The sequence below is a fragment of the Amphiprion ocellaris genome, chromosome 10, assembly GCF_022539595.1.
Source record: "Amphiprion ocellaris isolate individual 3 ecotype Okinawa chromosome 10, ASM2253959v1, whole genome shotgun sequence".
NCBI classification, from domain to species: Eukaryota; Metazoa; Chordata; class Actinopteri; family Pomacentridae; genus Amphiprion; species Amphiprion ocellaris.
Genome location: NC_072775.1, coordinates 1,716,384 through 1,728,579, shown reverse-complemented (window position 1 = coordinate 1,728,579; position 12,196 = coordinate 1,716,384). Strand labels below are relative to the sequence as shown.

General features: G+C 38.4%; 1 long non-coding RNA gene across 1 annotated transcript; it reads left to right on the top strand.

Annotated features, from left to right (window-relative positions):
- The first annotated feature begins 6,914 nt into the window (after positions 1-6,914).
- On the top strand, positions 6,915-9,248 carry LOC129349807 (uncharacterized). Its single transcript, XR_008602943.1, has 3 exons — positions 6,915-7,017; positions 7,646-7,804; positions 8,743-9,248. It is a non-coding gene; the product is annotated as an uncharacterized LOC129349807 (long non-coding RNA).
- Positions 9,249-12,196: the final 2,948 nt, after the last annotated feature.

The following is a 12,196-nucleotide window of genomic DNA, read 5'->3' as shown; positions in this document are numbered from 1 at the left end:
AGAGCAAAGACCACACCGAGTTAAGTTTGTGTCGTCGTGCCACAGTCAGAAACAAGGAAACAGGAAATGATGTCCTATTTACTTGTTTCTGCCACTTTGGATTGAATCCAGTAATAAACTATCAGACGTCTGATCAGCTGAACTGGTTGGATTTGGTTCAGACACAAACACCAACATTATTCTTCCTGCTGCTGGTTGTCAGGTTTGTTTCCTCCTTCAGCTTCACATGAATAAAATTACAGACATCTGGAACAAGATTTCAACATGTAGGGAGGAGTTTTACTGCTTTTGTCTCCTTTTCTACTGCAGCTGGCATGAATATATGTGATGTTCTCTGCAGCCCTACCTCAGTCCAAAGCTCAGCTCACTGTTTGCTCTGAAACATTCACGTTTAACTAGAAAAGCACTCAGAGAGCTCATTCCTCTGCCAAGGTTGTTCATTCCCCCATATGGCATTGTCAGAAATGCAGCATTTTTTTTATTAGTTATTCATGATCAAAAATCATGGCAACATAGAATGTGTCCATTTAATATAGATGTAAACGCAAACTAAATGATCTCTGAGCACAGATGTGTGTTTTGCATGTGTACGTTATGTACAGTGACCTAAATACGTAGCGGGCGGCGGGAATTGATGAGACTCAGAAACATCCCCACAGTTTAATCAGTTGTTCCTTAGATCATTTCTGATGGATAAGTCCTGATGAGTTCGCAGCAGTTGATTTGTTGTAGGATCACAATCATGTGACGTAGTGCTCACTTGCTGTCATGGTTACAGTGATGCAGTGCCACTATCTCACTATGATCCAGAAATCTTTAACGAATCCGTGGATCCAGACTATAAGCCACATCACTGCCAAAATCTAATCATTTGGTCCTTGTGTCATTTCTGACCTTCCCTGGAAATTTCATCCAAATCTGTCAGCCCGTTTTTGAGTAATGTTGTACACAGAAAGACAGACAGACAAACGTATGCCAATCGTTACATAACTGTGCTGCGTTCATTGGCAGAGTAAAAAAATCATAAAAATGCATCTCAAATTTAAAGCACTGGTTTAACAAACAGCACGAATCCCTTCCAATCATGTTCAAAGATGTGTAAAAATACAGTTTTAATTAGAATTTTACTGAAAAATCCTCAAATCTGTAATTATACAAATTCATTTTAAAAGATTAGCCTCTTCTTTCTACTACATGGCTGGTTTTTGCAATACAGGGTTAAAGTTTTCACATTATTCTGGTCTAAGTTGCCTTTTAGATGAAGACTGACTTCTAAACAACCTGTGATGATAAAGTCACTGAACAACTCAGGTTACTTGTTACCAGACGTTTTGCTTCTCTGTCAGTTGTTTCATGTTTCTTTGTTGTCATTTTGCATCTGTGGAAGTTTTGTGTCTCTTTGTGCGTCTATTTGTTGTAGTTTTGTGTTTCTTTGTGCTTATTTTACACCTCTGATTGTTATGTTGCCTCATTATTTTACCTCTTATTGTAAATGTTTTGTGTCTTTGTATTAATTTTCTGTCTACTTGTGGTTGTCTTAAATAACTCTGTAGTCATATTACCTCTGTGCTCATTTCGTAGTAGTATTAGTAGTCTGTGCACCTTGATTGTAGTTTTATGACTTCTCTGTAGACTCTGGCCTTTTAATTGTTTAGTTTCTTGTTTGCAGTGTTTTTATTGTTGCTTTGTTTGCTTCTCGTTGTGGATGTTTGTCTCTCCATAGCAGTCTTCTGTCACCTCGGAGTTGTCATTAATCTTTTTGTTGTTGTTTTGTGACTCTTTATAGCTGCTTTGTGTCTCATTGTAGATATTTTTGCGGCTCTTTTTGGTCATTTTGCCTGTTGTAGTTGTTGTTTTGATGACATACAAAATTATGGTGTTTTTTCCACATTTTGGACAACATACTAAAGCATGATGATTTATTCTAAGTTGTTTTTGGGCCCTTTTGTTGGTTTTATTCAATAGGTAAGTGGAGAAGAAGACTTAAAGCAGGGAAGACCTGCCATGAGCTGGAATCGAACCTGTGTCTCTGACGCAGTCCTGTGATAAATTGCCCTCTCAACCAGTTGAGCTTTTAATTACATTTTGGACGACATTCTAAACTATGACGTTTTTATGACATTTTGGACGACGGTCCGTGCATATTTTGGCAACTGGATTTTCCGTTCTGAAACGGATATTGAAAAACAAAAAAACGAGTGGTTATTTGATTTTCGTTTTAAAATACAAAAAATAAAATTGAAACACCTTGTAGGTGGAATACTTCCTGGTCCGTGTACCTTCCGTTCATTTTATTTCTAATTCTGAAACGCAAATCGAAAAACAAATTAAGGGCCATTTTTTCTATTGTCGTTTCTGAAACAAAAATCGGACAACTATTTAATGACCCGTTTTTTAAACAAAATATTGCATTTCTGAGTCAAATTTTAGTTTTCGGGGAAAGGCCTTAATTTTCTCTTTTTCCAATTTCAATTTTCAATTTTTACGCTTTTCAGTCTGTGGCCCGGAAATAAATAAATAATTGCGCGGATTGGTCCGTGTGTCAGGAAGGTCATGGTGCTAGTCTGGTAGACTTGGCGTCCGGCAAAAATATCTCGTACGCAATGGATTCTACCAGTTACATCCTTTTTAAAGGAAACAAAAGGCTAACGCTTAGGGAGGACGACATGAATGGTAATAAAATCGCCAGAATATTCCAGGTAAGTAGCACTTTTTTCGTTTGTTTGGAGAACATGCTAAGACCAAATGATGCTATGCATAACACACGAATAGCTGACTGATTAAGGCTCCTTAATGTTTTCTTTCCAAGGTATATGCGCCGAGCCTGTACATAACCAATGATGACAATGTGGCCATATTCCCTGGTTGGGCTGGACATTTCAGCTGCTTGGACCTTAAACCTCGTGGCCACTATGAGGTTCATGGGGATGATATTGCTCTACCAGTCGCCGAGCAGACTCCTCCATTGTCAGGCCAGAACCGTTTCCAGTTCCACCGTTCAGCACAGCCCGCTGCTGCTCTAGGGTCACCTGCTCAGGCCATTGCTCCCACTCCCCCCCGAGCAAGCATGAGTAACACCTTCCAAAGGTACCCCCTGCTCCCTCAGTTCAGAACCCCTACCCTTGACTAGCAAGCTACATATTAAAAAGGGGAGTTTGTTTTCATGAACATATTGGTCCAAGGCTAGCTACATATGAATATATCATCATCATTGTATTTGTTTTTGTAATTGTTAAGATCCTTTGTAACCAAGACAATTTTAAAACGAATCAATTGTAATTGGATCAGTTTTAATTTAGGCTATGTGTTTGAGATGGAATTAATTGATTTAGCTTGATGTAAATCACTCCCACAACAATCTTTCTAGGTCTGTTTTCATTGCTGAGCTCAGCCAGGGGAAACTGAAGCCTGCCCGCATGGTTGTACTCTGACTGAGTTTGAAGCCACAACCACAGGTATCCTTGCAAAATTACATGATGCCCTGCAGAGTGATGACCCTCTCATCCTGACTGATGCCCAGGGAAATGAGATTGTGGACTCCGAAGGGACAAGAGGTACTAATTGAAATCATTAATAATTGCATAATAATAAATAAAAATGCTTTGTTTGTTAAACTACGTACCCCATCTACTTCAATACTGTGCTCTTTGTCTTGTAATTTTTTTGACCCACAAAGTATTCTGTTCAGCTGTAAATGTGTTTACATTATATCTGTTACATGATTTGTCTTCCTCTCTTGCTAGGATCCAAGTACTGGAAGCAAAATGCAAAAAAGTTTCTTGCTGTCCCAGAGCAGATCTTCCATGAGTTCCAGCAAGGAACAAAGGGAAAGAAACTGAAGTAAACATTTTAGTTACTGCTTATCAATATTTGTCTTTTATTTTGTTTTAAATAGCATCTCTCTTAGAAGAAAAGTTATCTGAACAGAACTGATGAATATCGTACAATAAATTTGTTTTTTGTTGTTGTTTTTAACCCTCCTTGTAGCCATAAAGATATGGACTCCACAAGTCTTCAGGGGGTCTATGATAAAATAGAAGAAGTGATCTTGGCTGCTCAAGGACTGAATGAAGTCACCAGAGTCATGAAGGACCTGTCAACACATGCCAGCAACACCAGGGGTGCCATGCTGGTTCTGACCAACACCATGATAACACACATGAAGGATGCCTTTGGTTGTATTGTATGCAAAGGTCTGTAACAATGCATCTCTCCCCACGGGGTTAATGTTGTTTGTGCGCTGTCCCATGGATCAAATAAATAAAATAAAATAAAATAAAATAAAAAAACATCATTTGTTGTTTGATTCATATTAAAGTCTACCTTTTAAGCAGGATCTAACAGAATGCCTAAGTGAATCAAGCATTAATTATTGCTTTTCCATGTTATAGTGAAACTTTCACTTGCCAAGCTTTTAAACATACGTAATATGTAGATCAAAGGAACAGTTCACCCAAAAATGAAAATTCTGTATTCTGCTCACCCTCATGTCAGTTAAAACACAGGTGTAGTTTGTCCATACAACACACAAGGAGGTTGCAGCACTACTGGAGAGCAAGGGGGTCTCCACTGACTTTGTATGCACTGTATTGAAGTCAATGGAAACCCACCTGCTCTCCAGTAGTGCTGCAACCTTCTTGTGTGTTATATGGACAAACTGCACCTGTGCTTTAACTGGCATGAGGGTGAGGAGATGATGACAGAATGTTCATTTTTGGGTGAACTGTTCCTTTAAGTAAAGACAAGATAATATATTGAACTGTAATATTTCATGTGTATTGTACATTTCCTTTTTTTCATCAAACAGGGCTATTGGAAGAGCCTGTGATTGCCGTATGCTGCAAAAGCTTCGTTGGCTGCAAAAACTGCGTTGACCAGTGGATGCTGACATCCGACCAGTGCCTCAAATGCAGGGCAGATGAGTTCTCTGTCAGTGTTCACAGGCTGACCAGTCTTGACAATCTTCTCTCCATACTGGCTGGTGTAATTAAGATGGATTTACCCTTTAAGTGTGATTGTATCACATTCTGATTTAAGCTTGATCTGGCTAATTGCCTTGTTCTAAAGTCAGTTGGAATTTTGCACTTGTTCAATAACTGTAGAGGATACAGAATAGTTTTATTTTTATACATTTTTTTTTGTATTTCATGTTGCACTTAGACCAATATTGCTATTATAGCAATTTTAGCAAGTGTTCAATTTTATTTATTAAAGGAAAGTAACAGAATATCTACTATATCCAGAAACAACTGGTCTTTATTTGACATGTTCATGCATATTGCTGTTTAATGTTCATCAGATACAGCAATGCATCTTGAAAAGGTACGAAGTTATAGTTTACCACATTATCTAGTAAAACTGAAATATCAGGGTACTGTTCAGCCAAAAGTTGTTCTGCTGATATTTTGTCCTCCTCAGTTGAGAATGGGTCAGTTCCAAAGCAGGAGACTGGAGTTAGTGAAGAGCCAGCATCCTGCTGGTACAGGTCTGCTGCTTGGAAGGCATGAGGCAACAACTCCTCTCCCAGTTTCTTTGGACGTCCTCCTGCTGCTAAACAAGTGGGTGTTCCTTTGCCTGTGAAGCAAAGCATAGGTCACAAAATGTCATTTTTGTTAAAATTCACTGTCAACTTTTGAATAAAAAAAGGTTAAAAAAAAGTAAGTAAAAGTTAGCTAGTAAAATATATGATACCATATACCACAACATTAAAGGCTTGCAAAAGATACTTACACGTTTGCGCATTTCGTGATAAGGACAATGCGTTGTTCTCAAAATCCTCCCTATCCGGCATTCACCAGCAACCACTCCCATTGCAGACAGGTACCCGGTCATCATCTTTCGACCATATGTTGACCCTGTCTGATGAATCAGCATAAGTAAGCTGTGACATGTAGGCCGAGTCTTCATGGATTTATATTTCATAAAATATATGTAGTCCTAGAAATAAATCAACAGAGGTGGGTAGAGTAGCCAAAAATTGTACTCAAGTAAGAGTATTGTTACTTCAGAATAATATGACTCAAGTAGAAGTAAAAAGTAGTCATCCAAAAATACTTGAGTTAGAGTAAAAAAAGTACCTGTTGAAAAAACTACTCAGGTGCTGAGCAACTGTTGAGTAACATCTGATTAATTTGTGAAGACATGCATTTAATTAGACAAAAATACAAAAAAATTATCTTCAGGTAAATTTGAGTACTTCCAGTCAATCAAATATTAGAATAAATAAAAATGAAAAATAAATATTTACAAAATAACAAATTACAGCACAAGAAACACACAATTCCAAATATGACTGGTGAAACACATTCAGGTGGTAGAGCTTATGGCGGAAGTCCCTCTGTCTGACAAAATAAAACATTAAATTGGTTGATGCATAGGGGGATAATAATGTGCAGAATCGTGAATGGGTAAAGAAAAGTAACCAGCTCAGTGCAACCTAATGGAGTGTATTAAGAGTACATTCTTCTTCACAAATCTACTCAAGTAAAAGTAAAAAGTATGGAGATGATGTAAAACTATCTTAGAATCACTGTTCCCTCTAAGCTGCGCGCGTGCGCAATTGCGCACTGCTGACGGTCTCCGCGCACAGAAAATCTGCGCACAAAAAAAAAATCCAACCTAAATTGTAAATAAAATAAACACGAAACAGTTCATTCTGTGCTATTTTTCAATGTGAGTCAGTGAGTGACCGGTGACTGGCTGCTGCAGCCAATGATGCGATTCACATACGTATTTACCATAGACTGTATATAATGGTATTTACGCAGCTAATCAACGTCAGGCGTCCTTATGTGCAGCTACCGTTGTTCTCATAGATATGAATGAGTAGATAGGACACGCCCCTTTGAGCTGCGTGCTACAGTGAGGCTAAGCTAGTGGAGGAAAAGTTTCAGTGCATTCTGTTGATGCAGACGGCATGAAAACGGAAACAAGAAGTATGCCGGCTCACTGTGCTGCATACAATTACACACTACGTCGTACGATTGAGACAAGGAAACTTGGAATGACTTTTCATAGGTAAGAATAGTTTTTGGCTCTTTTTTCATTATGAAATCTTGTTGAGAGCTTCCAGTCTATGAGAGCTAACTAGTTAGCCACTAGCAAAACGCTAAGGCGAGCTAGCAGCTTGACAACCAAATACCAGACGATTAATAGTAGCTGTAGTATAGTTGTACAAGCAGTAGTAGTAATACTAAAAGTACAAGCAGCAGTAGTAGTATAAACAGCTGTTAGAGTCGTAGAAGTAGTATCAGCATTTGTAATAGTATTACAAGTTGTAGTAGCAGTGCCAGTATCAGCAGCAGTAGTGTGTACTACCACTACTACTAGTAGTAGTCACATTGCTATTACTACCACCAATACTACCAATAGTAGTTATAAAGCCTAACTCATGTATATCCAGATTACCATCTATGTTCTTCCTCCAAACCCATTTTATGATTGGGATTACAGGCAGTTCTTTAGGACTGCTCTCAAATAATTGAAATGTTACTAAACAAGGTTATACTTATCAAATTAAATAGCTCTGGTCTCCAGTATATTGGCGAATTCGGTTCTTTGTACTTAATTTATTAGCATGATTTCTTTTTAATATGTTGTGTACAGACTTAATTACTTCTCTGTCTACTTTTCTTACTCCATGTAGGTTTCCCAGAGACTATGGGTTGAGGAGGAATTGGAAGTTTGTCGGCTTAGACCTGGTGTCATTCCATCAGTGTTAAACTTCCCGGCTCATCTTGGAAGAGTACGTGCCAGAAAGACCACGACCAAGCAGCCTTGAGATCTTAGACAGCGTCTCCCTGAGGTGGGTGTCAACGGTGTTCACTGTCAGGTCTGTGGTAATCCTGTCAAAAAACAAAACAGAAAAAAATCTAGATTATAAATCAACATGTAACCAAAGCACTCTGTGTATAACGCCATAGTATAGGATGTAGTTCAGAAAATGTCAAAGTATAGTATGCTTTACTCAAGAATAACATAGTATGGCCTGTAGTTCATAGTACAGCATGTTGGCAAGAAAAAAAAACAAAACATAGATTATTATGTGGTTCAAAAAGCACAAAATGATAGGATGTTGCCTAAAATTGTCATGTATGATATGTGGTTCAAAAAATGTCATAGTGCAGTATATTGTCAAAATAGTATGTAATTCAAGAAAACATCAGAGTATAATATGTCATCTAAAAAATGCCATAGAATAATAATTTCATTGCACAAGTAAAAGTATAGTAACTTTTAAAACTGTTCGAATTCTTATATGTTGCTAAAAAAAACAAAAAAACTAAAACAAAAAAACGTCACAGTAATATGTCAATTAAAAAAGCCTATAGTATAGCGTGTCGCCCAACAAACATCATAGTATAGCATGTCGCTCTAAAAACGTCACAGTATAGCCTTTAGTCCACAGCTGTCAGTAGGTGAGGAGCAACACAAAAACAGTCCAAACGCTGGTTTCCAGAGGGTTAGACGAGTATTTATTTGAAAGAGTAAGTTTACAACAACACAACATGTGAGGGGCTTAAAAACAAATGGGTGTTAGTAAAATAAAAATAAATCAACAGAACTAAAAGTGAACTTCATGTTGACATTGATGGGCATTCCAACCAGGAACAAAGTAAAAGATAATCAATACGAAAAAAAACTCTTCCTGTTCACCTCTTAAAACCCAAAAACACACCTCAGTAGCACCCCAAACTAAAACTACCAATGGGTTCCCTGTTTTCCTTTGTGAACAATTCAAAGGTCCCTCTCTATCTCCCCACACATCCACCAACCACTGGAACACATCTCCAAAGTTCTGCTGGACCAGCTCAGCTTCCCCTCAGAAGAAGTGCTGCCACCTGCCAGATGAAGGAGCCTTTTGAGAGGCAGCTGGCATCGTGATTGGACTGTACTTTGGTCTGTTCCAATCCAGCTTCAGCTCCAGAGACGGCAGGCGGGACGAGTCAACGGAGGCCTGGTGGACGAAGGCATGCAGCTGAGTACAATCCAGAAAACAACAGAGGAGGAGTGCAGCAGCCCAGAGCCAGAACAACCAGAGTAGCATCGTATGTCTCTTAGAAAACATCATAGTATAGCCTTTGGTATGAAAAAAACGCCATCATATACATCGTATATTGTACAAATAACAAGTCAAAGGAAAGAGACATACATTGTAGAATTGTAGTAATTGTGGGCTGACTGATTTACTGATTATCAGTATTTTATTTTTTACTGATTTACGGTAATAAATACATTTAAAAATGGTGCTACTTTGGCTCTGAACCTTTATCTACCTGTGGTCGCTCTGTCTTCTGGAGTGATTTGATTGGTTATACGTCACGAATAAAACTCCTTTAACTTAACATCTGTAAACAAAACAAAAACGTATCAACAAAGTTTTCTGTTAGAGTTTGTGTTCTTCTAAGTTTAACTCCAAGATTTTAAATACTTTCATTTACTGCAAATGAATATCTACTCCAAATGTCTCACTAATAATCATTATCAGCCTTAAAAACCCACAAAACACCCCTCTATACTCGACCACACTTAGTACAGTCCGGTTCCCCCTTCTATAAATCTGCTTGGAATCTTCCACTTCCTGTTTGTCAAAGTGGCCTTCTACCTGGACAGGTTTTGTTGGAGCTCATGCAACAAACATTTTGGGTAACTGCACTTTAATATGGATGGATGACACTGAATTAGAGTCTGTTTTAATGAGACTGAGTTAAGATGTGTAGCTCTGTCATTAAATAGGAAATTATTTCTCAGAATTCACAGAGAAAAGTCTGAAATGTTTGCTAGGTTAGCGTCCCACATGTTCTTTGGCTCAGCTAAAGCTAACTCTCTCCAACTTCTGGATCTCTTGAGTTGCTTGTTGTTAAAATATCTTGCTAGAGGTGCTGAAGCTCAGAAAGTCTGAGATGTTTGTTCAAAATAAGCTCATTCTCAAGTCTTATCTGAACTGTCCTCTTTTGTTTGAACTTTCCCTAAACTTAGGAGTTAATGACAGAGCAGCACATCCAGACTCAGTCTCATTTATGTAGAGATTAAACTTCAGTGTCATTCATTGATGTTAAAGTGCAGTTTTTCAAATGTTTGTTGCACATGCTCCCGACCAAACCAGTCCAGGTGGAAGACGATGTGAAGAGAAAGCTCCAGAGGATGAATATCACACATTTACGTTGGAAATAAATGTCCTTTAATTAGACATTGTCATGCAAAAGTTGGATTTCCCTTTAATGATGTTCAAATCTTTGTTGAGTGTTTTGTTGATGTTGGTTTCTAAATGTTTTCTGACACTCGGCCCCAAAGATTAAAACCTTCTACGGCTCACAAGCTGCAACAATTCACACATTATCAACTATCTTTCTGACTAAACTAAGATAAAAAGTGAAAAACTGCCTGATTCCTGCATCATGAATGTAAATCTTTTTGGTTTTTATGACAGTAAACTGAATATATTTGGGTTTGACATTTTATAAACCAAAACAAGAAATGAATTACTGGAGAAAACAATCAACAGATTAATGGACAAAGAAAATGTGTTTTCCAACATATATGGCTGAATTACTCCAACATTACAAGATACATACAATTTGAATTCAATTTTATTTATATAACGCCAATTACAGGTCAAATTGTCTCAAGACACTTTATTTTTATATTTTTTGTCATATTTAAAATATGACAAAGTAAGAAATTTAAACCTCTTGACTAATCCAATTTATTATTTGGTTTTTAAGAGACTAATCGACAACTAAAATAACTTTCTCCACTAAAACTAATAAACATGAGGTCAAATAGAAGGAACAGTTTTAAATACTGCAGTCCCACGACGACAAGAATAAAGTTTCTCAACAAAAACTAAATCTGCTGGTGGATTCCATTAAAGTCCTAATAAATGATAATAAAGTGTGATACTAAAGGTTTGTGGTGCTAAAAATGTCAAAGTAAAGATATCAAGTTGAACATCTGGATGGAGGTTGATAAAAGTTGACCTCCCTTCATTTCTCTGGAGCGACTCCATGGATTTTATGGATGGTGGTTAAAGACCTGCTCTTCTAGTCGTCTTCCTTCTAGTCGCTGTAAAAAGTCAGTCCATCCTGGCCGACTTCAACACCTCTTCATGACAACTTGTTCTGCCTCCGACCTGGTGGAAACTCCAGAAACTCGGGAAAACCCTGTGAGACTCGAAGAACTCGTGGAGACTCGAAGAACTCGTCGGGCGGGGGAAGGTGTGGTGGGCGGTGGGGGAGGTGGGGGAGTAGAGGGGGGAGGCCGCCACCCACCTCCCCTCCTACTCTCCGCCCTGACTCCACCCAGACTCCGCCTTGGCTCCGCCCATGTGGTCACTTCAGGAACTACGATGCCAAAGGGACGACGAATTTATTTCTTTTTATCTGATCTGTAGCTCAGTGAGTTAAGGATTTGCCTATGGAGCTGCAGGTCGCTGGTTCAAGACCAGACACTTCTTAAATTTTATCAAAATCCTGACAAAGACAAACAAAGAAAAAGGCCAGTGGCGGGTCTTGAACCTGCGACCCTCCGCTTGGTAGTCTGTCTTCTTATCCCCTGAGCTACTCGCTCAGATACTAATTCTTCTTTTTTTTGCGCATTTATCATCTATTTTTTGTCGTTTTCGAGTTTTTTTTTAACTCGAGTCTCGACTCGACCGTTTTTCTCAGGAGGTTGGACTTCAGCCTTTGTGCTGGAGGGTTGAACCCTCAGTTCCAAGACTTTCCAAAGCCTCCACACCTCCCGAGTCCTCAGGACCTGAGCTTTCACACAGTCTGAGGGCTGAAATTTTCTAAGTCCCACAGTAGTTCTCTGTTAGATTGAACTTTCAGACAGTCCAAGGACTGATATCTTCTAAGTTCCTGAGTAGTTCTCTGTTAGTTTGAACCTTTAGACAGTCTGAGGACTGAAGTTTTAAAAGTTTCTCAGTACTTCTCTGTTAGTTTGAACTTTCTGGTTAACAGAAGCCTTAAAACTTGTGACCATGAGTCTTGATTTCACATTTAGATCATCCATCTGAGTTCTTCTCAGACCTTCACCTGTGGGTTTTTTAGAAATCCTCAACAAACTTTGATTCTCTTCACTGAACAGTAAAGTTTGTGGAGATCAGAAGGTAACATTAGTTTGATCAATGCCTTCAACTACTAGTAGACTTTATCTGGAAAGCAGTTTTCTGAAATGAGTTCTTAGTAAATCTGTC